The 25,464-nt window shown below is 37.4% G+C and overlaps 1 protein-coding gene across 7 annotated transcripts in view; it reads right to left on the bottom strand.

Moving 5' to 3' along the window:
• The window catches only part of Sdc (Syndecan), a 106,805-nt gene that overhangs the window by 42,651 nt on the left and 38,690 nt on the right, over positions 1-25,464 (bottom strand). The window lies entirely within an intron of this gene.

Below are 25,464 nucleotides of genomic sequence, written 5' to 3' on the forward strand. Positions count from 1 at the left end.
TTTTCGTGTGCACATATTTAAATGTGCAAGAAAAATACAGCACTCCTTTGCATGCAAGCAGAGCCAGGTCAGCAATTTTTCTTCAGAATATTTAAAATAAAAATTGTGCTACGTGAGAGGGCAATTTTTTATGAGGGAAGAAAATGTATTATTACATTTGGCGTGTCATCTCTTTAAATATATGTATGAGTAATATTTCGGGCGAGTCCAAAAAGTATGCAACATTAAATGGAAAGCAATTTGCGTGTGTTTGTGCTCTCACTTGCAACTAAAACGATTTTCTTTTAACGCTTTGCTGCTCACCTTTTGACTTGGTTTAGTTGTACGTAATACTTATGCGTGTTTTTTATTTTCCGAGTATGTGTGCTAGAGAAAAACAAGGCAATTTTTCGCTGCACTGAACACTGAGCGACAAAAAAATATATATGTTTATGGGTGTGTATATAATTCCACTGCCGGTGGGTGACCCAAATTTCGCGGCTGCCTACTTGACTCCAGCTGAACTACCTATTTTTTACAGGAGGAAAAAAGCAATTTCTGATTTTTTTTAATGTTTTCATAAATATATAGGCTAACAGTGAAAAAGCAGTGAGAAACTCACGAAACTTTTATTCATAAATTTAAATATTTTAATACTTTAAAACATATTTATATATTTTATAATTGGATATCTAAAGCTTTCCGTTTTGAGTTCAAAATACATTTTTAAGTATGCTGTTAAGAACATATCCACTTATTTATGTAGCAATAACTCTAAAAAATGTAATTCGGTATTTTTATAGTCCTAGAAACTGTATCTCTTTTCTTATAATTTTTGTAGTTGTTCTATGTGAAGGGTAGCTTTTCGAGTGGTTTATAAATGTTTATTTAGGATAATAGTGATGGATTGATTTACATTGCAAACTGATTACTATATTGTTCTGTAGACGTTCTTCTCTGGTGCTTGGCTAGGACTCAAAAAATTATATGGTAACACTACCAAAAAAAAAAAAGCTTTGACCACATTATTGAGATTTCAGTATATACTGTATTAAGCGCTGTTCACATACATAATACTTAAAAATAAATCAACACTTTAACTAGAATTCGGATTTTATGTGAAAAAGTTTTCAGCGTTTCCTGATTATTCCCTTAATCAACTCTTTTCTCCCAGTGCAGTCACATTGCCCCAAACTCCCTTAACGCTCTGAGCTCAGTCATGATGAAAAATTCATAAAGTACCTGGCCTGGTCTGACCTGATGTGCATAACTAACCTGCCGGCGGTGGCTAATGAGTTTAAGTTCTCAACTGACACAAAACCAGGCGACGGAGGAGCAGCAGCGCAGCAACAAGCTGCGTCCGCACAATTGACAGTTTTCCCCTTTGGGCCAGGCCAGCACACACACAAATTCATACATATACCCACATATAGTTCGTATGACAAGTGTCTTGCATTTTACACCTGCAAGCAGAGTCTAACACAATTGCACCTGCGGGATTTGGACGGTACTTGGCTGGCTGGGACATGCATAATGCAAATGGCGATGTGGCAACAGGTGGTGCTGTCTGTTTTAGCCATAGACTAAATGGCCAAAAAAAATTCCCTAATTAAGTAAAGACAGAGCGCAGTGGGGGAGAAAACTTTTCCTATATGTATTGTATATCTATTTCGAGTTCTCCTTCTATGCTTAATGAAATTACTTTGGCCAAAGAGAAACAGAAGAAGGCTGACACAAACAGAACGGAGGGAAAGGGGGGTAGAAGAAGCTCTCGACAGGATGTTAATAGAGTTGCCCCATTTCCGTTTCCGCCCACTTCGCGCACATTCAAATTGAATTAAAATTCCATTTGCAGTTGTCGTTTGCTTAACGTTTTATTCGTCTCCGCTGTCTTTTCTGGATTGAAAATGAAGTTGCAAAGAGGAATCGAATCGTTTATCATTCCGCCCTCGAGCTATGAACTATAAACCTGAAAAATATACACTAATTAAAGTCGTCCCAGTATGGCGCCTCGAGGGACAAGAAGAAAAAATTATAAAAGGTTCTTCCATTATTCTGAAAAACTTTAAGTTTATTTACCGCTTGCCAAGTGCCAACTGCAAAACAACAATAATATAACGTAGAAAAAGCATAAATTTATGACAAAAGTTGGCCACTCTGCCTGTTGGCATATTTGTTTATTGTTAAACTTACTAAGAACAGCAGCAGCAGCGGCAAAATGTAGCAAAAACGAGTTGGTCAAGGCAAGGGCTAATGGAAAATTTGGCAAACTTCTTGCCCAGTTCTATCAGTCAAACAAAAGGGGCGCAAAACTCATTAGGAGGCGAGCGGAAAGCAGAAAAGAAAACATTAGGCCAACAATTTATAATTAAAAGGGAACAACAGCAGCGGCAGCCGTCGCAGAAACAATTAAAAAGACAAACAGAAAGTGCTGAGAAAATGTGTCAAAATAGACAGCTACAGTTTGCCAGTTTTCACCAGCCCCGCCCCCTTTTTTGGAGACCGCCCCTTTTAACACACCCCAAATGATTTATCATTTGACATTGCTTGATGACTTATTCACTTTCATTTACATTTTCTTTGGTCTTTTTCTTTTCAATTAGTGTAAAATGTTGCCTATCTTTTGGGGCAGTCGATTAATTTTTATAATTGTGGTTTTATGTAGTTGTCAAAACATTTGAAAGCCTAAATTGTTATGCCTCATAAATGGAAAGAAAGGCTTATAACTATATATATATTGTCAGCTATGGGATACCATCGTATCGTATTTAATGTGTCCTTGATATGAAACTATATTTTATAAACCTAAATCTTCAGTTTGATAACAGGATAACATGTTCCTTTTATCGAAATATTTTCTGAAACAATCGATATTAAATTTAATCTCAAGTTACTTTGTTGAAGAACTTAAGATTTTCAAAAACCCCTCCCTTTTTATAGAATTTTATTTAGTCAAACGCTTTTGAATTGGGTAACTACATAAGGCGATTACTTTACACCAGCGTTGATGTTGATGCACACGAAACCGAGTGAAAATCCCATTAAATGCTTTTCAATTTCAGCCAAATCGCTCAACTGAGCACCGTTGTATTCCCGCTTTTCGTATAATGGATAATGAAAGTAATGAGCGTCTTTTGCTCGATGCGAGCATTTAGATAAAGTTTTATGGCACACCCCGAAGAATGGCAACAAAAACCCAGGGGGTGGGTGGTATGGGAATAGACTGGAGAGTCCTTCTTAGCTTCGTTTGACAAACTTTTTCCGCCGATTTCCCAGGGAAAGTGGGCGCAGCATGTTGAGAAAAGCGAATGGTGACTCTCCCATCTCACCTGGTGATGGGTAATCGATAACAAGTGCGACACACAGCACATCCATATAATGTAATATTACAAAGTTGCCAGAGCAACCCCAGCACAGCATCCTGCGGCGATGAGAGTGAAAACTTTCCACTGAAAAATAATAAAGGATAATTTTCCACCCCCCTCCTCTTTAGGATTTTAGATAGCTGACACTGAGCCTGGGGGCCAAAAGGGGCGGTGTGGGCTATGTGGGCGTGGCGGATGTTAAGTGGGCGTGACTGGAAAATGTCGCCGCCCCCTCTGCGGCATTGCATTTACCTCAATATTGTCTGGCTTTCCGCAGAGGCGGCGAAATCGGTTTTAGAGGGGGCAGGAGTTTTCATTAAGTTTTCATCTTTTTGGAAGGAGGATGGGGTAAACTTTAAGCTCACCAAGTTTAGTTGAATTTCCGCTCTTAATTCAAGCCAAATACACGAAATTCCCCAAGTCAATACACGACAGACTTAACATTGTTATCGCTACTCGGAAGTTTTGGATTTCGCTAAAACGATCATAAATATTTTGCCTAAAAGTTAGACAACCCCACTGCACATGTACAATGTACATACAAATAATATATAGCTATAGTACAGTAGTTCTGGGGTAAAAGTTTACAACATTTTTTTGTGCTCTTCGCTGGTTGGGCAGATTTACACATTTGTTGATAACAAACTTTTAAGCCCCACAAATAGCTGGCCAACTCAGCCACATACCTGTAACGAAAATACAGGCAAAACTACTACTACTAGGCGGTGGTACACACATAAAAAAAGGGAGAGTGAGTATGGTGTTTTACTGGTCGAGAGGGCCTCGAGCAAAAACAAGTTGCAAAACGCTGTCCAAAACTTTTAACGCGGCTCAGCCAACTAATCATAAAGTTTCTAATTGCGAACGCCAAAAGCAATCAGCCAGCAGAATTGCAACTTTCGAGTGGAAAGCCTCAAAGAAATATCCGATTTTAGGGCCATATTATTTAACGTTTTTATACGATACGATTTCGCTGTCTGCAGTTTTATAGGTTCTTTCGAGTGGCGCCAGTGAATTCGTAATTTATGTCCACACAACAACACGTTAAATTGACTTCACGTGCCAAGGGGATACTTTTATCTTGTCACCAGCAAAAGCAACCCGAAAAAAACATACGGAAACGGAAGCGGAAAATTTATAACAAACGATTTTAGTGGACAGGTTAGGAAGGATTCGGAAAAAAACTGGGATGTTCGGGTTTATTGCAATGCCAAAATCGGTTGAGAGCTGTATTTTAAACACCCCTTTGTAAACATTCTTTCAGTTTTCATTTCAATGCCTACACAACAAACTCAATTGTTATATTTTCAAGGTTAATTAGGTTAGTTTGGTTTAAGAGTTCTCTGTTCCCTTTGATATAAACAAGATTTAGACATGCATTTTTAATAACAACTAATGCGATTAAACCTCAATTGAGACCCACATTAATCCTGCATATTAAATCAACCAAAAGCACTTCGCTGGAGTTTAATAAAAATGAAACTAATGAGATTTGCGGGTTGTCTCCTATAAACGCTCCTCATTTCCTTCCTGCCAAACACACAAGCGCAGCCTTCAGTATCATCCGCAGTTATTTCTTTAGTTATTTGCATTTTTCAATCTTCCGCCATTCATCAAACTGTCAGCTTTCCATGGCAAAGGGTGGCAAAGGAACTTTGCCTTCAGCTTCGAAGGGAAGGAATGACAAAATATTTGACGTTTAGGAGCATCACGTAAATTTCATGTGTTCCGCGAGACGAGAATATTCGCAAGGCAGTCATTGCCATTGGTATTGCCAAATGCGGCATTATTGTATAGTTGTACCCAGCCCCGGATCCTTCGGTTTCCAAATAAACGAGCTAAAAATCACCGCAAAATGGTTGGCAACGTGAAAAGTGTCGTTGTGTCGTTGCTGATGCCTGAGTATTTCCTGTACTCAATGTGTTCGGGAGGAAACCAAAGGGGGGAAAATCCCGGGACGGAGTAGATTTAGTTTGACTTTTAGCGATACACTTTCTCCGTGACTGGCATCAATCCGTATATGCACTCTTTGCCAATATTTTACAGCAGCAATACAGATAAAAACCAGAGCAAAGAAGCCACATTAGTCAGATTATTGATCATTGCAGTTGGTCGGTCGACTGGGGTTTTTCGGCTCTGGCTGACCATTATCCGCAATTCGGCCGCCTTTCCGTCTGAAGGGCCAATTATAAAATGCACAGCCATGCCTGCATTTACCGGAATTGATGTAATTATTGATTCGAATCTGTTAGTTTTTTTCCCTGCAAATTAACATGGAAAAAGTCTCGCTCATTAATGACAGTTGGCCGCGGCCCCGGTTGTTTCTCTGTTTCCAACTGGCCACAGACCGCAATGCCAAAAAATTGTAACATGAAATGTCGATTCCTGCTCGTTAATGAGCAGTCAGTGCAAAGTAAAGCGTGAAAAATCGAAAAAAAAGAACCGAAAAAATAAGTCTCTTATTGAACACTGTGAAAATAATATAAAACGACATCAAAAACATAAAGAGTGCTCTATAAGAAGCGTACTTTCAGAAATATTAATAATTCAAAATATGAAATATATGAATACTGGTTCTGTATCTGAAAATTATTTTTTATAAACTAGGTGAAGAATATTTTTTTCATTTTAATAACCTCAGTAAAATTGTATAAAAATGGTGGGAAAATGGTTGGAGTCATTTAAAAAAACGTAAAGATTTCTTTTATGGAACTATGTCAACATGAAAAATATTAAAATCATAAAAACGGCTCCAAAAACATAAAACCCTCAATAGAAAAAGAGTTCTTTTAAAAGGCTTTATAGTACGAAAAATGAAATATTTGAATATTGGTTCGGTATATTTAAAAAAAAAAACAAATTTATTTACTCGCAGAAAAGCCAAAACCGAAGTAAACATTTTTTATAAGAATAACCAGAGCCAAAACTTCATTAAAATGATGAGATATAGTCATATCATATTTATTGTTAGGGAAACTACATATCATAAAAGAGCATAACCCTTAAAAAAATTACAGTACACACATTTTTGATGTAGTTGCAATTATGAAAATACCATTCGACAGCACATGTTAAAGTGTATCTTTTTTTTCTGGTTGGATTTTTGGCAGAATGTAAGGACACTGCCTTATGGCCTGTCATTTATTTGACCCGACCCAGCATTTATATACACATATACGCACAGGCATTTGCGTAAGTCAAATAAATGGACGTCGTTCTTTTATACTGTTCAGCATTTTATGGGTTTTCCTGCCGCGTGCGAATGGTGTCAGAAATCGCATATTAAATATTGTATGTGCTGGCCTGTTAGCCTGGCTAATAATGTTTGCCCATATATGTATGCCAAAGGCGAGTGTGTGTATCTGTGTTTACTGCTTGTAGGTTGCTTAATTACAACGGACAGAGGAATAAGACCCAGCCCTATAGAACCCAACCCCATTATATGTAGTATATGTCCTATCCGAGCATTGTTGTAATGCATTACTCGTGGTCAAACTGAAGCCGCGACATCGTGGCCAAAAGAAGAAGAAAAAACAAGAGAAAGTGTGGGGGGGGGCAAAAGTGGGTGGCGAAAGAAGAGCCCCGGCAAGAGTTGCTAACTTTTTCGCTTTAACTCAATTTTAGTTGGTATAGTTTTTTTCAATTTTTTTCGTACCCTCAGTTTGGTTGAGCTCTAATGCATTTTGCTTGTCCCTACGTGGTTTCATCAGCCGAGTCGAGTTGCAGTCGCAGCTTGTTAAGTTCTTAGCCGAGAAACTTATTGCGGAAAATGTCCTCAGTTATGTAGCTTTTGGTCAAGAAGTGTCAAACAATTGTGGCGAAGAAGCTTAAACTCGATTAAATGTCCCTGCTGAAATGTTTGCTGATGTTTTTTGAAAATTATTCTATGCTGCTTATATTGGGAACTGGGATTAAACATTTAATTTTAAAAATCTTTAGATATAATCGTAGATAAAGCCTTTGAAATATCAACAGACCAAAAGTATTAGGGTTTAAGTGTGGTAAAACCCTAAAAGTAAATATTTGCTGTAGATCTTAAAAAATAACCAAGATTATTTAGCTTTATGGCCAAGTATGGTCAAATGATTTTGACTAAGAATGTCCATACTTAATTGCGTATTCCAACAAAACTATGGCATAGAAATAATGTTTGACTTTCGGAAGGCAAGTTTATCACCTTCAAAGTGTTTCCATCCTTTAATAGCAGTAGTTTTGGGGAAACTCCTGTACTAAAAAGCTTATAAAATGACAAAAACAGCTAGCCACAAAAATAAACAGCAGCAGCAGCAGTAACAAAAACAACAAGAACATTAGCAACAGAGTCGTGTAAACTTTTGTAATAAAATGCCAGAACACACTCACAAAAGCTATTGGACCTTGCCTGGCCTTCACTCTCTCCATTTTCCATTTTCCCTTTTTCCATTTTCCGACCTCAACTGCCCTTGCATCAAAAGTTTAGTTTTTCAGCTGTCTGCAGCACACAAATTTTCTCGTCAGTTTTTGCTGTTTTTCTCTATGTGGGTCCAACAGCACAAATTATGCAAGTTTTTGTTATTTTATTTCCACTGCCGGGCAAAATGTCATTACGTATATATAGAGTTACATGATCGCATGGAAAAGTGTGTGTGTTGCTGCCATCCCTGGAAAACATTTAGCAATTTGTTTCACCTTCTTGTTTGCCAAAGACTGTTGGACACTTTAAAAAGGCTTTATATATTCAAAAATAATGGTTTTAGTCCTTTGTGAAATGATAGTCAAAGGCAAAGGAACAGGGCGTTGCAACTAAAAATAATTGGGATGTAGCATTTGTAGGTACCAAGGCAACGTTTGAAGCTTCATTCCAAATATATAAACTCTCATTTAATTAAGAACAAACACATCCTTTGACACATTCTGTAGGTTGTCCTCTTTTAGCCACCCATTAAAGGTAAGCCCCAAGCGAAGAAGTCCCATTTAATAGATTAATAAATTATGCACATCTTAAAAACATTTTCCAGCCGATATTTATTGGCCAATTTATTCGCATTAATTTAACGCCTTTCCTTTTCGCATCGCAGCCCCCAGCAGCACACTGTGCATTAATTCCACTTACATACATAATTGTAACGCCGAATGCCTCGAACACGGCCATTAAAAAAGGCCCACGGAAAGTGGCGTTCATTGGGCAATAAGCAGTCGATACACTTGCCATCGGATATACGCACGAATATTGATTGGATCGCATTCGCAGTATTTGTATGTGAAATGGCGGAACACCTCGTGGAAATCAGTTAAACGATGCCACCCTTTGTTATTGTTGTGGCCATCGAAGGGCGTAAATGCAGTTTAACAAGGTTCAATACCAACAGTTAAGGCGATTTCGTTACTTCACTTCTCTGACTTAAAAAAAAAAATTCCAAATATTGCTAGCAGAAAATGATTTTTTAAGACTGGATATCTCTATAAGCATTTAGGATTATATTGACATGTATCAAATTTTCCCAAAAAAAAATATTCACATAAAAAAACATTTTGAGATAAAATTTAATATTAAATGTAATATTAAATTACTCCTAACCCATCGAATTGTGAACTTGACCAACGAAATAGTTACTTTTCCGACAACAAAATACACACACTTTACCGATTCATGGTAGTTCTACTATTAAATGGTTACCAAAGCAACAATAATAAAATACACTTCACTATTTTTAATAGATGTTAGCTCTTTATTTTACAGTTTTGTCCATTTTCTTCATAACATATTTTTCTGCGTATTTAAAATAAATGTTATGGATCTATACAAATTAAAAGCTTAATATTATACTCTCCCTGCAACCAAATACCCACATCTTACAATTTTATGGTTGTTCTACTACTAAATAGTAATACACGTCAATGATTTTAATAGTTTTTAAACTTTTTTAAAGTTACGTAACTATCTGATTTGTCAATTTTACCCATACCCTCCCAAATTATAAACCTTCAATTATATTCTCCCAAACACAAAATACACACATCTTACTATTTTATGGTAGTTCAACTATTAAATAGTAACCAATTCAACCACAAAATTCTCTCACTATTTTTTATAGTTTTTTTTACAGTTACGTAAATACCTGTTTTGTCAATTTTAATCATAACATTTATTTTCTTTGTATGTAAAACAAAGGTGATGGATCCCTACAAATTAAAACGTTAAAATTATACTGAAATTATTTAAGAAAACAAAATGTAAATTGTATTCTCAGTGCAAATCAAGAGGCAGGAAAATGCGACACAACGCTATTTTCCCGCTTTATTTTGGTACTTTTGCTGATTGAAACGCCAAGAGCAAACAACGAATGACAATACGAAAATAATCAAAATACTCTACCCGTTTTACAGTCGTTGCTGTGCATCCCTGCGTGTGTTTGTGTTCTTAATTAAAAAACAACTCCACAGACAGGCGCCAATGTACAAAACACCATACAGAAAATAAATATTTGCCTTATGTTTTAAAAGGATAGTTGGCGTTGTAAACTGTTGAGGGAGCACGTTAAATTTATAGCGCACATTTGGGCGTGGGGCAATTAAAACTTTTGACTTCGACATCGGCATACAGTGAAATGTTGATTTATGAGAAATCTATTCAGGGAAAAATCTTTTCACTTGGCACAGCTCAACTCAACGAAATGTGGGCCAAATGCCAAGAAACTACTCTTTAAATGGTTAGCATGGCTACCACTTTTGTGGCCCCTCCTTCAAAAACTGCTCTATTACAACAATGCCAAGCCAAAATATGCTTGGAATGTTGCCCAGCACTTTTGATTCGTTTGCAAAGCGAGATGGTCCACAGGATTCGCTGAAGTGCGATCTTCAAGCACCACAACTGCAGATGGCAACAGTTTATTTATTGAGAAATTCAATACGCTTAGAAAACAATCTTGTTTGCCAGGTTATTAGGGTCGATTCATAAGTGAGCTCAATTTCAACGCTTTTTCTACTTCATTTGGAAAGAGTTCAATTCCGTGCACGTAATGTGATTAGAAAACCAAACCAAACCAATCCCTGCCACATATATAAAATCAAATTAATTGTGGCAAGAGATGCACTTTCAAGTTGATTTGGTCTTCGGTCTTATTTCGCACTGGTTTTCTACTCGAGCTTAACCCCCGAGATACTTGTCATTTGTGTGGCGTGCAATTAATTATGCCCGAGTGTTAATTATTTTCCCATTTTGCTTTTCCCCTAATTACATCTTCCGTTTGCCATCCGCTGGCTCTCTCCCTTTTTTCCGTTTTTCTCGTCCTGAAGCGAGAACAAACTTCCTTTTCAGTTGGTTGGCGTTGGTTCCCATGATAATTTCGCCTGCCAAGTAAAAATTTCCATTTCCGTTTCCTTTCGGGTTTTCCCGTCAGACAGAGATAGAGCGAGAGAGAGAAAGGGAGAGCATGCTGGGAAGAACATGCTAATTTGATGCAGAAATCCCCCCTTTCGTGCTGAATGAATGGTCAAATGCATATCTATCCGCCGCTTGACGCCACTGACCAGTAGATCCACACAAAAAAATTTAAGCCTTATATCATATAACTTATATGTTACCAAATTAACAACTAGTTACATTTTCAAAACCTTTCGTTAAATGAAATACCAATTCCAAATTTCAATTTAAAAATGGTATTAAAATATAAAAGAAATATATTATGAAAATATATTTTAAAATAATTAAACTTTTTAAACTTTAGATAGAAAAACTTAAATCACTATGGTTTTGAAATCTCTTCTAAAGGTGTCTAAAAGTATGCAAGAAAATATATTTCAAAAGTAAGTAAGTTTAAGCTCTTTTACTGCATACTTTTAGGCAACCATAAACAAAATTACAAAACACTTGTGATTTATTTGTTAAATCCCATTTATAATACTAAAAATCCTTAATCCTTATTTCTAAGTGTGCATGGATTTCATATTTCAATCCTTTGAGCGCATTGCAAATTTCGCTTTCATGATTGCCCAAGTTTTGATTATTGCTGCCAAGAGCAACTGGCACTGCAACTGGCAACAGTCAGTCACCCATTCATCCTGCCAGTCAGTCTGTCCGAAGATTTGTGGCTCTGCCATAACCTGCAGCCCATGGCAAATTGCATTGTGCTCGCTATTTGTTAGCTGCAGTTCAGTTCAGCTAGCAGCTCTCAGTTCCCAATCCTCGGATCCTCGAACCTGAAAACCTGAAAACCTGCAAACCTGCAAACTGCAAACCCTGCCAGGCCAGAACACACTTGACACTTGACAGCCAACTGAATGATGGAAAACTTTTGAAGACGACGACCATGATGGGGATGATGACAAGTTTTTGCCCGTAATTAAAAATTTACGTCATTTACCTGGAAGTAGAGAGAGAGAGGAGAGAAAGTTTTTTAATACCAAAGTTGAAAAGGGGAGATTTTTGTTAGGTAACTAACTTAAGTTCACTCGAAACCTTTTGCCACCACAAAAAGCTATCTGCATTGGGCTGTATCTATAGTGCACTATCTGGAGTTTTCGGCTGCAAAGTGCGCTGTATTTACTGTACTTTCTACTGCAAAAGTTTCCCTTTTCACTTTTACACAATTTCAAGTGTTATACCGCCACCACCGCCCTTTTATTTGTTCCTGTCTGAAGAGCCCCGTATAATTTCTCATTAATTTCTGCTACGTTTGCGCTTTTCACGTGCAGAAAAGCGCGCACGTCACGTTGCCTTTCCGGCAAGTGCAAACATTTTGATTGCACAACAAGGCATAAAATAAATAGCATTCTCAAACACTTAAACATTCAGAGACAATTGAATATTTAAGCGGCAGGTGAGCGAACCATTTCATGAACAAAAACTTTCTGCCAAGCAATCAAATCAGGATTGCCGAGGAATAAGTTTTCCTTCAGCCCCAAGAGATAAATGTTTCCAGCTGAGGCACAAGCTTTATGGGGTAAATAAATATTTTATTTCAAGACTGCATTCTGCTCTTCTATTGACTAAACTTTAATTTCGTTTTATGTTTCTATAGACTTTTAAACTATAAATTGTATAATAATAACTTTTGTTATTATTGTTAGAGCAGCAAAGTCATTTTTCAATTTATGGGTTAATTTTTGCATCATTAAAAGAATTTTAATTTTACTATTTCATCTTTACTTCGTCGAGAATTTATATTTCTATATTTTCCAAACCTTTTTTCTGTAATAAATAATTTAAGAGCAGTAAATTTAATTTCCTTTGAAGTACTTTGAAGGTTATATGAATGCTTTTTAATTAGTATCGACTTTTAATCTTCAAGCACTTAAAAGATTTGATTTCTTTTACGTTTTGTTTGGCCAACAAAACACTCACGAGGCAGTAATAAACTTGAACACAAAGCAAAATGGAGACACCAATAACGAGAAAGGGAAATAAAGTGGAAAATACTTTTTGGACAGTCATTAGCAAGGACTTTTCTTCGTCCATCTGCTTCTATCTCTCTGTTTGAGTTGCAAATTAAGTGAGCCAAAGGTAACTGAGATGGCAACAATCTAATCTCGATTGGAGGGGGAATCTCCTGCATACTCGATTATCTGAGTGCCCAAAACGGAAGCACTTTCCAATGCCAGGGGAAAAAAAACTAAAACAACATGAGTTCCTCATGCTTACTTTTTTCCTAGTTACCCATACAGATCTTTTCCATTTCCGTTTGAAGTATCAGAACTGTGGAGAAGAAAACAATAAATTGCCAAGATGAAAAATAGAGAAAATGAAACTCTGCTACTTTTTTCAATTCGATTTAATTCATTTCCCTTCTTTTTTCTTTTTTTCCCCTGCTTACTTTTGCTTGATACTTCGATTTGAGTTCGATTCCTGTTTTGTTTTTCACTGCTTTTGTGTTTTTCCCTCGCACAAATTGAATTGTTCGCTCACAAAATGCAAGACAATTGAAACACATTTCAGGTCTGATTTACCTAAAAGCTTTTTATAATTGAAAACATTTTACGACTCCCAAGGAGAAAGGGGGTGTAAAAAGGACTTTACCAGGCAATTGAGTACATAATCGAGTTAGGAGGAGAAAGTTCCAGCACATGCTGGTCGGTATGTCCTCGGCTTACAACTTGTTTTCGGTTTAATCGCATTTTCATAATTGAAATTGCCTGTAAGACTGCAAGACTGGCAGTCCATCGCCCATCACATCACGCATACGACCTGCTACGACCATGAATATTTCCCCAACTGACCCTTTTGCATATTCCGAAAAATTTCACTTACTTTTCAGCATAATCCCTCGCAACTTTCTTCAAGGAAAGAAAGCAGCCAAACGGAACGAAAAACGTTTGGTTAAATATTGAAAGAAACAATTGGCAGCCAAGCATCCAGCACTTGTCAGACTTCCTATTTAGCATTTGTCAATTATACGGAAGTTTTTAACCCCTTTTTCTGAGCTGCCAGGGAAAACTTTGCAATGCAAAGCAAAGTTTCAAGCGTCGAACATCAAAAGGTGAAACACAAACAGCTGCAAAGCCGCTTAGGGCTGAGAAAAGAGAGCTAAAATCGACACTGAAAAAGGGTTTTTGTCCGCACGACGTGGCTAATAAACAGAGTCCCCAAAAAATATAAAAAAATACAGAAAAGGACAACACACACCTTAAAGAAAACTCTTGAATGGAAAACAAAAGCATGAAAACATGCAAATAAAACGAGACACAACCAGCGAAGGCAAGCCAAACGCTGCCAGGCATTTATAATTAAAAATGCAAAAACAAAGGGGGAAAAAACTTAAACAAGATTCCGCCAGGGGGCCGCCCCAGAAGTGGGCGTGGCATGTCTGGGGCGGCAGACAGAAGTCAAACAATAAACGCAGACAACAATAATTTCCACAATAACATGACAAATGTTGATGCAGCGGAATGGCAGCAGAAACAAAAGTTGAGATACCAGAAGCCAGCGAAGGAGGCTAGAAAGTGCTGCATACTTTGAGGCGTCGCCATAGCTGGTGGGCAAAATACAAAATAAGTGGCGGGGTAAATAAAAAAAGAGCTATGGGAAACAACTTGGAGTTAAGTGAGTTACATAAATAATGGAAGACTCCTTAGGGCTTTGATTGGTTCAGATACTAGTTAAAGAGTTTAAAAATAGCTGGAAGCGATTTTTTTTAGGTCTTGAAATGCTAACCCCTTGCTATCTTTGGTTTAAAGCTGATTTTAATACATTATAGGATTGTAATACTATATATCGAAAATCGTATGATCGTTGCCCAAAAAACTATATAAATTAAACATTCAATTTAAATTTATTGTTGCATACTTTTTGACACCTACAAAAGTAAATTTTAGAAAATTGTATTAACAATTTGAAAAGTATCCAAAGCTTAAAGGGTTATGATTCCAAAGGTTTTAATATGTTAGGATCCTTGTAATGTAGTAGTTATATATACATATAGTTCCCATACTATGCTATTATTATTTTTAACATAGAAAAAACCATATATACTAAACATAATAGTGTTGAATATTTTTACAAGGTGTCTTTGTGTCCTTCAAGCATCCATTGCAATTTTTGTTGCATACTTTTAGACACCTTTTGAAATGATTTTTCTGACCCATAAGCATCAGTAGCTTGGGTACAAAATGTTTTTGCAGAGCTTTAAGAACATCTCTTAGAATGCCACATAAAATGGTTAGCATTTTTGCCTTTACTTCTCTATTTTCCCGATTCTCCGCACTTCTGCTTTCCACTAGTGATATATTTGATTGCAACATGAGTATCTATGGCCGAGCATTTTGTAACATTTTAGTAGTCACCCGCACTCAGACATAACTCAGCATGAAAAGCCTTGCTCTCGCTCGCTTTCATAATTTTAGTTTTTCGACGCTTGCCGACGACATAAATCAATTTTAATGTCCGCAGAAGGAGAATTGCACGTAAAAAGCCAAAACACATGAAAGTAATGCTCGAATCGAGGGAGTGAGTGAGAGAGAAAAGGAGCCAAAAAGGGAGAGCAGAACTGTATGAATATTTCTGATTTATGGCAACGATTCGACTTCAATTTTCAGCAAAAAGTTTGGTTGGGTGGAGGATATTCTACGAATTGTGAGCAAATGACTTGAAAAAAAAGAGAAAAGAAAAAACACTATCTTTTCGCTCGCCAAAAAATAAAAATAGGTGTTCAGAGACAGATCTTAAAGTACTTCGGGGAAGTCCTACCACTCAACCCTAAAACCATTCAAAATAACATCTTTTTCCCTCGTCCTGAAATCACTTTTCATATATTTTTTTTTCTACAAAATGCTTTTAAGGCTTTGATTTCCGCACACAGACTTTCCAGGGTTGCCTAGCTTACTTGTTTACCCCCTGCTCAATTTGGTTTAGTACTGGCTGCTAAGGACATTGGATGCCTGGCCCTAAGTATTATGTTTAAGCCTTTTCAAATGACCAACAACAACAGCACCAGCTGCTCCCTGTGACTCTCTGTGTATCTGTATCTGTGTAAGTGGCTTTCATGTAGCCATTTGGTGAATGTGAGTGTGTGTGCGAAAGGGCAGTGCTTTAAAAAACCAAACAATAAAACATAATGAAAGTGTAAAGCTTTTGGAGGAAGCTAAGGCAAACCCAAAGCCAAAACCGGAGAAATGACCACTGGACGAAAACCAGAAGCGGGTCAATTGCCAACTCGAGTGCCACAAAAATGCACATAAATGTGATAGATGTGGAGTTGTCGCGAAAGTGAATGCCCAGCTCGTCCTTGCTCCTTAGCTTTCTGCACTTTGGAGTCCGCTTGCGGAGCGTGACAATCACGACAAGCTTTAAGGACATAAATTTTGTGGGCTAAAATAGCTAGACAGCGCACTTAGGGGCTTGGAAACGGGGTTTCGTTGAGACATGTTAGATATTTTTTGATCATGGAATATAATCTTGTTAGTTACATTTAATAGTTTGAAACTATCTGATGTTATAAAGTTGAAAACGTTTATTATTATTGCTTTACAAATTAGTCCCATTAATGACTTTTGACCTAGGTAATTTATCTTAAATCTTTTCTTTATTTAAATATTTTAAAACTGTTAGCATGGTATAATGCGATACAATAAAGTAAATTGTCTTATTAACCTTACAAATTGATAATATCCTGCAATAGTTTACTAAAAATACTTTTTTTAAAAAAAGGTTTTGTATTAAAAAATCGCCAATATTAAACCTTTAAGTTTGTTGTAACCCTACGCCACTGTAATGTTATACTTTTTCCCTTTTTATATACTTGTTTGCCATTTGCCAAGCTACGGTTATGAAAAATAGCTGCAGTTTTTCCTTGTTCGCTCGTTTGTTAAACGCTTCTTATGACCACCAGGCACTTGAAGCCATCCCGCCCTCATACTTTCACTCCCATCCTTTAAGCACCGAACATGCTGAGTAAATTTTAACATTTAATTATGAACATGTCATTGCGGTAAGAGGTTTATGAAATGAGCCACAAATAAACACACACATATACACGAGAGCTCAGTCGTGGAAAAGCTCATGAAAAGCGCATAAAAACCAGTGGGTGGGTTGGTGGGTGGCAACGACAGAGACAGCCACAGTTGCCATTAAAAAGGTTTTTGGGGTCAGCAATTTTAAAACCAAAATGTATAAATAAAATGTCAACTTTTATGACAGGCCCAGACACACACAGCTACAAAAAGAGTCCTTTTAATGCTGCCGCATATATCAAAGTAAGTATCCAACCACAGCATTGCTCATACGCCTCATTGTACCACAAAAGGTAGCCGGCAAAACGAGGGTAAAAAGGCAATAAGCCAATGGAGAAAAGAAGAAAATGGGAAATTGCTTGGGGGGCCACCAGAACCAATAGCAGGCAATTTTTCATGCCACCGCCGCAATCGATAATTCTTTTGTTCATTAAGAAGTTTATAAATCACGGCAACTATTCTGCGAAGGAGTAAGGCGGGAATTCCGGGAATTTTCATAGTTTCCGCTGTTTTGGCTCGCCAAATGGCAGTTGAGTTCAGGTGGCAGACATTGGAATGTTGTTTAACTTCATAGACTTCCGAAAGACTTTACTAAACGCCTCGCCCCCATCCCCACCACCCCACAGCCATTGAAAATTATATGGAAAACAGTGTTTCAAAGTAAATATTTCAATACATTAGACTTAAGTGCTGGCAAACAAAACCAACTCAATGCAAAATTAGCCAGTGAGATTCTGATGCGGTAAATGGGGTTTCGCTTTTGTATTCCCAACGAAAATGGCTTTCGAGGGGCGCTTAAAGTTTGCTTAATTGCATCCGCTGAAAGAGAGAATATTTACATGTGGGCGCGCGCACCTCAAAACCACAAACCCCAGCGAATTTATTTCAACATTTTATTTATATTTATTCATCACTTGAACCCATTTAAATTGGCAGCGCTGGAGTGCCGAGCTTTTTAGGCCAGTTCAGCTGAGTAGTGGCGGTTGCAATTAAAGTTTGGCCTCAAAATGCGGCAACCGAAATGCATATCCATATAGCTGGCACAATTTGCATAATCAGTTTTCGTGAATTTTCTGACGCCAAAATGCTAAAATGTAAATCGATTTAGGGTAATCAAGTGATCGCATTAAGCACTGACAACAATTAACGCAACAAATCGCTTTTAAATGGCTGTCAATTTGGTCCGCAAATGGCAGTTTCTAATTCTGTGCAAGAGATCGGGTTTCCCTCTAGGTCATTTGCACTTTTCTCCAAAGTGGGTGGTTATGGCCGGTGAAAGCAGGTGAGAAGAGGCTAATTTGGTACTGAGACTCTCGGCCAATCGCAAAATTACATTTTCAAGTCCATTCGAATCGCAGAAAGCCATTTATAATTGTCATCTCGGCAAATGCAATTAGCACTGGCTAATGGGCAATTAGTAAGGGCCAAAAGCACTAGAACTAGTACAGGGCCAAAATCAAGGTTGCTAAATGACAATGCGTGCTTTCTTGTTTCCACATTGTCATTTATTTCGTTATGTCTAGTTTGGTTACCATATAAATCTTGATTTAGAGAGGTTTTAATATTAGAGATGAGCAAGTGATTTTGGTATTTTGGTACATAAGTAATAAACTTAATTTTATTTATTCTATATAATTTAAAAAATATATAAATAGTTTCAGTATTTTAAATGTTATATAAACAAAATAGTATTTTTGGCATTTATACAAAAAAGAAGTATTTCCGTATTATATCTTAAGTGTACACAACATAGTATTTTTATTAAAAATGTTTTTTTTTTGTAGAAAATACAAAGTTTTTTAAATGAATTCTTCGTGCAGCCAAAACACCTAAAACTAACGTTCTAAATTTTTATTTCTTAAAGCAAGCATGTCTTGAATAAAAATCTCTCTCACGCTCGCACACCTCAATTTAAAATTCCTTGCATCGTGTTTCACCTATCAGATTTGTTCTTTTGTAGCTTATTTCCAACAGAAACTCTCTAACGTTTTTATTTCCGATTTAATTCCGTTCGTTTGCTCTGAAAGTTGAAGAGCTAGAGTGCTAGCTGGCACACAAAAAAAGTTTCCTTTCAACTGCGAATATTGCCTCATTAAATGAAAACTAAAATATTGCTCACTTTGGGTAGCCGTTGATAATTGTGTGTCAGAAGTTGCACAGTATGAATTCAATTTGCATCACAAAGGAGCAAATGTGGGTATTGTGGCAAGTCAGCATTTAATTAGCCGCTCAAACGGGGAATGGCCAACGAAATGAAATGGTATGAGGAAGTGGATGGCAGTGGAATGGCGATTGGAATGGAATTCAAAATGGATATGCACAAATATTTGCATATTTCACTGAGCACATCAAAAACATTTTCTATGCGGGCGGGCCAAGGGAAAATGCGGGAAAATCCGAGGGGGCGGTGGAGAGGGAGGGTTTTTGGGGTGAAGGGAAAACAAAGGCTGACGATAAACTGCTACACATGTTAACAAAGTTAGGCAGTTACAGTCACTCCACTGCTGCTGCTGCTGCCCCCATACAAAAGAGCTGGAATTGGTTCAAACCAAGCTAAACCAACGCAAACAAAGCGGAAACGAGCGAGCGGCCATTTTTGTTATCGCTTTGGCCGCCATTTTCAATGGTTGTTCTCTATTATTGCCTGTGTGTATATGTGTGAGTGTGTGTGTGAAACCCATACAATTTTTTTTTGTATTTATTTGGAGCGGAATAAAGAAAGAAAAACTCGAAACTAAAAACACAAGTGGGCAAGCGGAAACGGAAACACGCACTGCAAAAACAACAGCAGCAAATCAATTCAGCAAGCGCACATTAAAAATGCCGCCACTGTTGCATGTGGGATCACATTTTGGGGTATTTAGGCTATGGTATATTTTATGGATATACATGTATCGCCACATCCTCCAAAGCCAGCAACTTTGACTTTTTGACAAAACGCAGCTGTTGAAATAGTTTTTTTTCTGTTATTTCTCCATACCCCATCTCAAAATGGCGTTATTTTGCAAGACATTTGCCCCAAATGTCACGTACAGTGCTGCAAGATGAGGCATCTATTAGGGAGCCAAAAACTTCACGCACACACAGATAGAAAGGGGAAACCCCCTTTCATATATGACTGCCAATATGAAAAGTTTTCGTTGTGCCAGCGACGAGGTTCTAATGTCAAATATTTTGGTTTTACCCTCCTCCTGTTGTCGAATTTTGGATTTTCGTCTGACAATGGCTGGCATTTATCCCTGTATCGGAGTGAAGGATACATTTTCAGCAAGCCAAGCTGTTGATCAGGGGGATTTCTTTGGCAGATTAGATTTATGTTCGGATAAAAGCAACAGCCACTTAAAGTGCATGTGAATAAAATACGTTTTTATGCATTTAAAATCCAAAAATTTAAATGCTAAAGAGGCTTTGTAAATTTTTTTCTTATTTTAAACGAAAACCGTAATGTTTTTTTTTAACAAAAAAAAACGTTATTTCCAAAATATTTAATTTTTTTAATTTAAGACCACTATTATTTTAATTTACTACTGTGCTTTACCAAAGATATATAATCATTTTCGTCCTGGCCAAATTCGTGGTAAGCTTTATTGGCGTAAAATTATGCAATACTGACAGCAGCAGAAACAGCATTAAAAATAAACGTTTCTGGCGCATTAAAGCCAAGTGCCACTTTTTAGTGGCCACAATAAATGGTGTTTTAAAGAGGCCATAATTAAATCCCCAATAATTCACATGCAAAATTGGTCCAGGCATTCATTATCGGTGGCAGCAGCTGTTGGCCAACAGGCAACAGACGACGAGAGGCATTAGGCCATGCAGGATTTGCATTTTTAACACCCCATATGTGAGATGTGTGATAGGAGGATGGCTACTGAAGCCTGGGAATGCTACTCTTCATTATCTAGATGCCACTTCCGGCGGCCGTTGGAAACTCAAATTATGACAGCTGCTGGAGGAAGGCAACGTGGATACAAAGGAGGCAATGCGGGGGCAAGTCAAGTAGGCCAAGACCAATTTGGCCACAAAGTATATCGTCCAGTGATTGGCCGACCGCATTTTAGCCATGAGTCACATACAACACACTTAATGCAATTCATATGCTCGATGGCCCATTCGGTTTGGCTTGTGGTCTATATTTTCATTATGCCACAAATATTCGCATATCCATGGCACTCACAGTTTTGGCCTGCTAGGCATCTAATTGTGAAATATTTTCATTATATTATTCGGCAAACAAACTTTTTGCGAGGCAGTTGTTGCCAAGTTGCCAAACTTTATATTTAATTAAAAAGTTCAAATCGTACACAGAAAACATTTGGTGGTTTAGAATGTTGATTAAAAAGTTATGATCTAATATGATGATGAAACCGCAACAGGAAGTAAGAAAAGACCTGTAGTTAAGTGCAGCGATTTTTTAAATAATTCAAACAGTATACTGACCTTTGAAACTAAATTCCTACTCAAGATCAAATCCAGATGGACCACAAAAATTTGTGTGCTCATGTGCAGGCATTGGAAATGACCTTAGGGGTTTTTTTCCTCTAAGTTTATGATGAGCTTATGCTTCAGTGATTTTTTTAGGGCATTTTTAGCATCTACATGAAACTGAGTACCTTAGCCTTAGCCAACCAAACCGATAACTGATGCTTTTTGAACACTATTTTGAAATTTAAAAAATGTTCCTCAAAAAATTAGCAGCTCTCTATGAAAAATCAATTGAAGTTATTGCGGGATAAATGCGATTTATTGTGCCTTATTTATTTCAATTGCACGGGGTCTTGCCGTTTGCTCATTTTGCTGCTGCCACGCCCCCCCAGAGGCTCTTATCCGCCTCCTTATCCGGCCGCAATTTTCCACTGCGGTGTGTGACAGCGCAAAGCCCTTCGTTGATAGCTGCTACCCAAAGAAAACCCGGTTTATATATATTTTTTATAAGATTTCCGATCTGATGCGGCCCCTTTGCACTTTACATTTTATGCTCCGTCTGCTGCTGTTTTCCTTCTTTTGCCGTAGATGCTGCTTTTATTTTTTTTATACTTTTTTATTCTGTTGACGGTTCTGGCTGAGCCATATAAAAAATGCAAATAATTTGCTAGCGCTTTACAGCGCGACAAGGCAGCGAAGCAAGGATCCCCGAGTCCTCGTCTTTATCCGCATCCTCATCCTTGTCCTTATCCTAGCCCTCTGTCCTTTTTTCCATCTTACAGTTCTGTTACCATAGCCACCCACGTGGCCCGCGGCAAGAAAAGACGCAAGCGCGTAAAGTCAAAAACGTTTTAATATTTATGGCACATTATATGGCTTGTGGGCTTACTTTAGCTTCGGCTACAGGGCTACAACGCTACAGCCTCAGTTTCACCATCAGCTTTAGCTTTGCTTACGATATCCGAGGAATCCATGTTTATGTAATGTATATATTGTATATACGGTATGCCTAAAGATGTGCCTCATGCATGTTTTATGGCGACGGGGCAATTTGGCCATAGCAAATCGTGATAAATGGTATGCCTTGCCCTCATATGCTAAACGCAAGAAATCTTTAAGAAATCGCAAGAAATCGAATAAAACTGTCATAAACATAATTGTACGGAGGGAAAAAAGTACAATAAAAAGTAACCATACAAATTTTAAGTGGCCAAAGGATTTAAAATAAAACAAAAATGAAGTACATTTTAAAAAGCTTTGAATGCTAATATGTTAAGGTTGATTCTGATATTATTTTTAGGGAAATTAAGGAATTAAAAAAAAATAGTTCAAGAAAATCCAATTAGGTTAAGAAATTGTAAATCTTCGTCTCAGAAAAGAATTCAAGTTGAAAACTTTTCTATAGCATACATTTTAGGGTTCGACAGGTCGGTCAAGTAGGTGGTAAAATCCTCATTTATCGCTATCTCTCTCTTCTTGAGAAAGTGTCATTAGCCCGGGCGTTTGGCTACCTCTCCTAATTGAACTTCTTCCATCTCGCTCTCTAGTCGCGGCTCTCCTTCTCTTTCCCGCATAGAAGTTGCAAAAAACGCTTAGTGCGCTGGCTAAGTACCGTAATCAAAGTTTAATTACACGGCCATTGAAAGGGGAGAGAAAGAGGAGGCAATAGAGATGAAGAGATAGAGCGAGAAGGCAGGAGACAGGAAGCCAGAATTTTTTCGTGCTTTATCTTGGCTGCTTTGAGTAATCATGGGTTGACTGAAATATTTCGAGGCGTTCAACCGCTTAATTAGCAGCAAACGTAGAGCATGCGAAAAATTAATTTTTTTATTTAGCACATAAACCGACTTGCGTTGGTAAGATAATAGAAAACTCCAACCTATACGCTTCATGCTTCTCAGATAATTTAGGATGTTTTATATTTATGATCTTAAAACATCTCAAGCTTTGGAATTACTTCAAATCCATTATTTTAAGACTTAAGAAACGGTTCCGTCATTACTTAGGTGGTTTAATTTGAAAGCTTTTCAAAGACGGGGATGATGATTAAATTTAAGCGGACATACAATTAAATGTGATTAAGAATTTAGGAACATTTATTTTTTATCAAAGTTTGTTTATAACCGAATGGTTTGAATTCGTTTTGGGATATAATTCTAATGATTACTGCAATAGTTGTTGAAAAAAACTATTTAATAATTTAAAATTGCTTTTATTTTCAAAAATGTTGATTCGATTCTTTTAAAATCTTTTCACTCCTACTATATAGAACGATTGTTCTATAATTCAATGTACTGGAACTTTATACAAATAATTTTCATTTGATGCCGAAACCACGCTGCCTAAAAGTGTGCAAAGCAATTATGCGGCCAAACACAGTTTTGCTTACAGAGTGTTCCATAATTTCGTATAATTAATTAAATTTCACTGTTGAAACAATTACGAATAATAAACACAAAACATGCACTAGATTGACATGGACCAAATATTTTTGTTTGTCCAAAATGATAGACAGCTTAAATGAAATTGTAAACTAAAATGCTTGTGCAAATTCATATGAATTTGCAAAATTTAGAAAATTAAAACTCACCTTTGACCGGTGAAGCGTAAGAAATTCGCAATATGTAAACCATAAACAAGTGATAAAATGAAATTGTAAAGTAATCCCGAATTAGGTTCAACATTGCAAATGTGCGTGTCATGGTCTGGCCAGGAATTATGTTTAATATGTGCGTGTGCTCTGTATGGAATATGTAGGTTGGGTATGTGTATATATGTAAATATATAGTACATATATCCCTGAATGTGTCAGCTATTGTGTGGAACGTAATTTGTGGCCTGGCCGCATGTTACACATTTGCAAGCTGACAATTTCATTTAAATTTCATGCAAGACATGCGGAGACGTCGCAACAACAAGGTCCTGCTGCTTCTGCCTGGGCCAAAGCCATATGTCTTTAGTGTCTGTCCGTGGTTATATCTGTCCGGCTGGCCAACTAAACATGACAGCATTTTGAAACTTTACGTGATTTATTATCACCCCACGCAGGACGCAACGCCCACACGCAAATACTTGTCGAACCACAAAACATTGGCCAGAGATTAGAGCCACTTGCATTCAATTCGATTGGCTGACAAATGCAATTTAATGAACAGCAAATATGGCCGGATAATTCAGTCGATATAAATTAATGAAACTATTGATATTGGTTTGGACGAATAAACAAAATGATTGCTGATGCCTTGATTGGTTCTATTGCTTTAGCCTTTGGTTGTGGCTAACTAATAATGATGGCAGTTGATTGGGGGTAATGAGCAAAGTTGTTGCTTGTTAAAAGTAACTAAATTGCCTATTACAATGCATTTCAGTATTTGTGTTTTTAACAAAGCGAAGTTGAGTATTTTAAATATTTAGTTGATTATTGTTCACAAGAAAATACATTTTCTAAGAATTTTAAGCTCTATAGCAATCTTCTTTTACATATTTTATATTTTTAGCCAAATTTAATTAACTTGCCTAATTATCTTTGACTAAAATCGATTGGCTTAACTCGGAGATTCTCTGGAAAGGCGAAACTTCAATAAATTCCACAGCACTCATACGCCGTGTGGAACAACAGTCAGTTAGCACTCATACGCAGTGTGGGACAACAGAAAGCAACGATGACTGAATGTGGCCAATAAACTGCTCGTTATTTGACTTTTCCGCAAGTCTCCAAAGGGAAAGCCAGAGAAAGGGAGAGAAAGAGAGATTGGGAAACTGGGAAAAGTAGAGAAATTGTAATTGCCAGCTGGGCGGCGGATCAGAGGAGTTAAATCGGCAAGGCGAAAAGTGCAAGACTAATGGGGGGAAAGGAAAAAACAGGGGGAAACCTGCTGAATTCAAGAGATTGTGTGTGTGTGTGTGTGGTAAACATGATTCAATTGCCAATCTGTAGATACATATGTTTGTTACCATCGAATGCACTTGCCGGCCATTCAGCCCTGCAATCTGAGCGCACTGGACCAAAACCAAAAGCCCCGGTTTGACCATCTTTGAGGTGGGCACAAAACGCTGTAATCGAATATTGATTAAGTGCAGTTAGAACCTGAGCGGACGGAATTCAGGGGCTTTGGATCCCTACATACATACATATCTACATGGGAGCCATGATACTGCAGTTAAACGTTGATAATGCAGCCTGTGGCTGCTGGAGGAACACTCTGTTCCGAGTTGGCAGGCCGGAAAATTGAAGCACTTGCCTGGGACAGGACGAGGTCCTGAGCCTTTGTCC

This window comes from Drosophila suzukii, chromosome 2R, assembly GCF_043229965.1.
Source record: "Drosophila suzukii chromosome 2R, CBGP_Dsuzu_IsoJpt1.0, whole genome shotgun sequence".
In the NCBI taxonomy this organism is placed as follows: domain Eukaryota; kingdom Metazoa; phylum Arthropoda; class Insecta; order Diptera; family Drosophilidae; genus Drosophila; species Drosophila suzukii.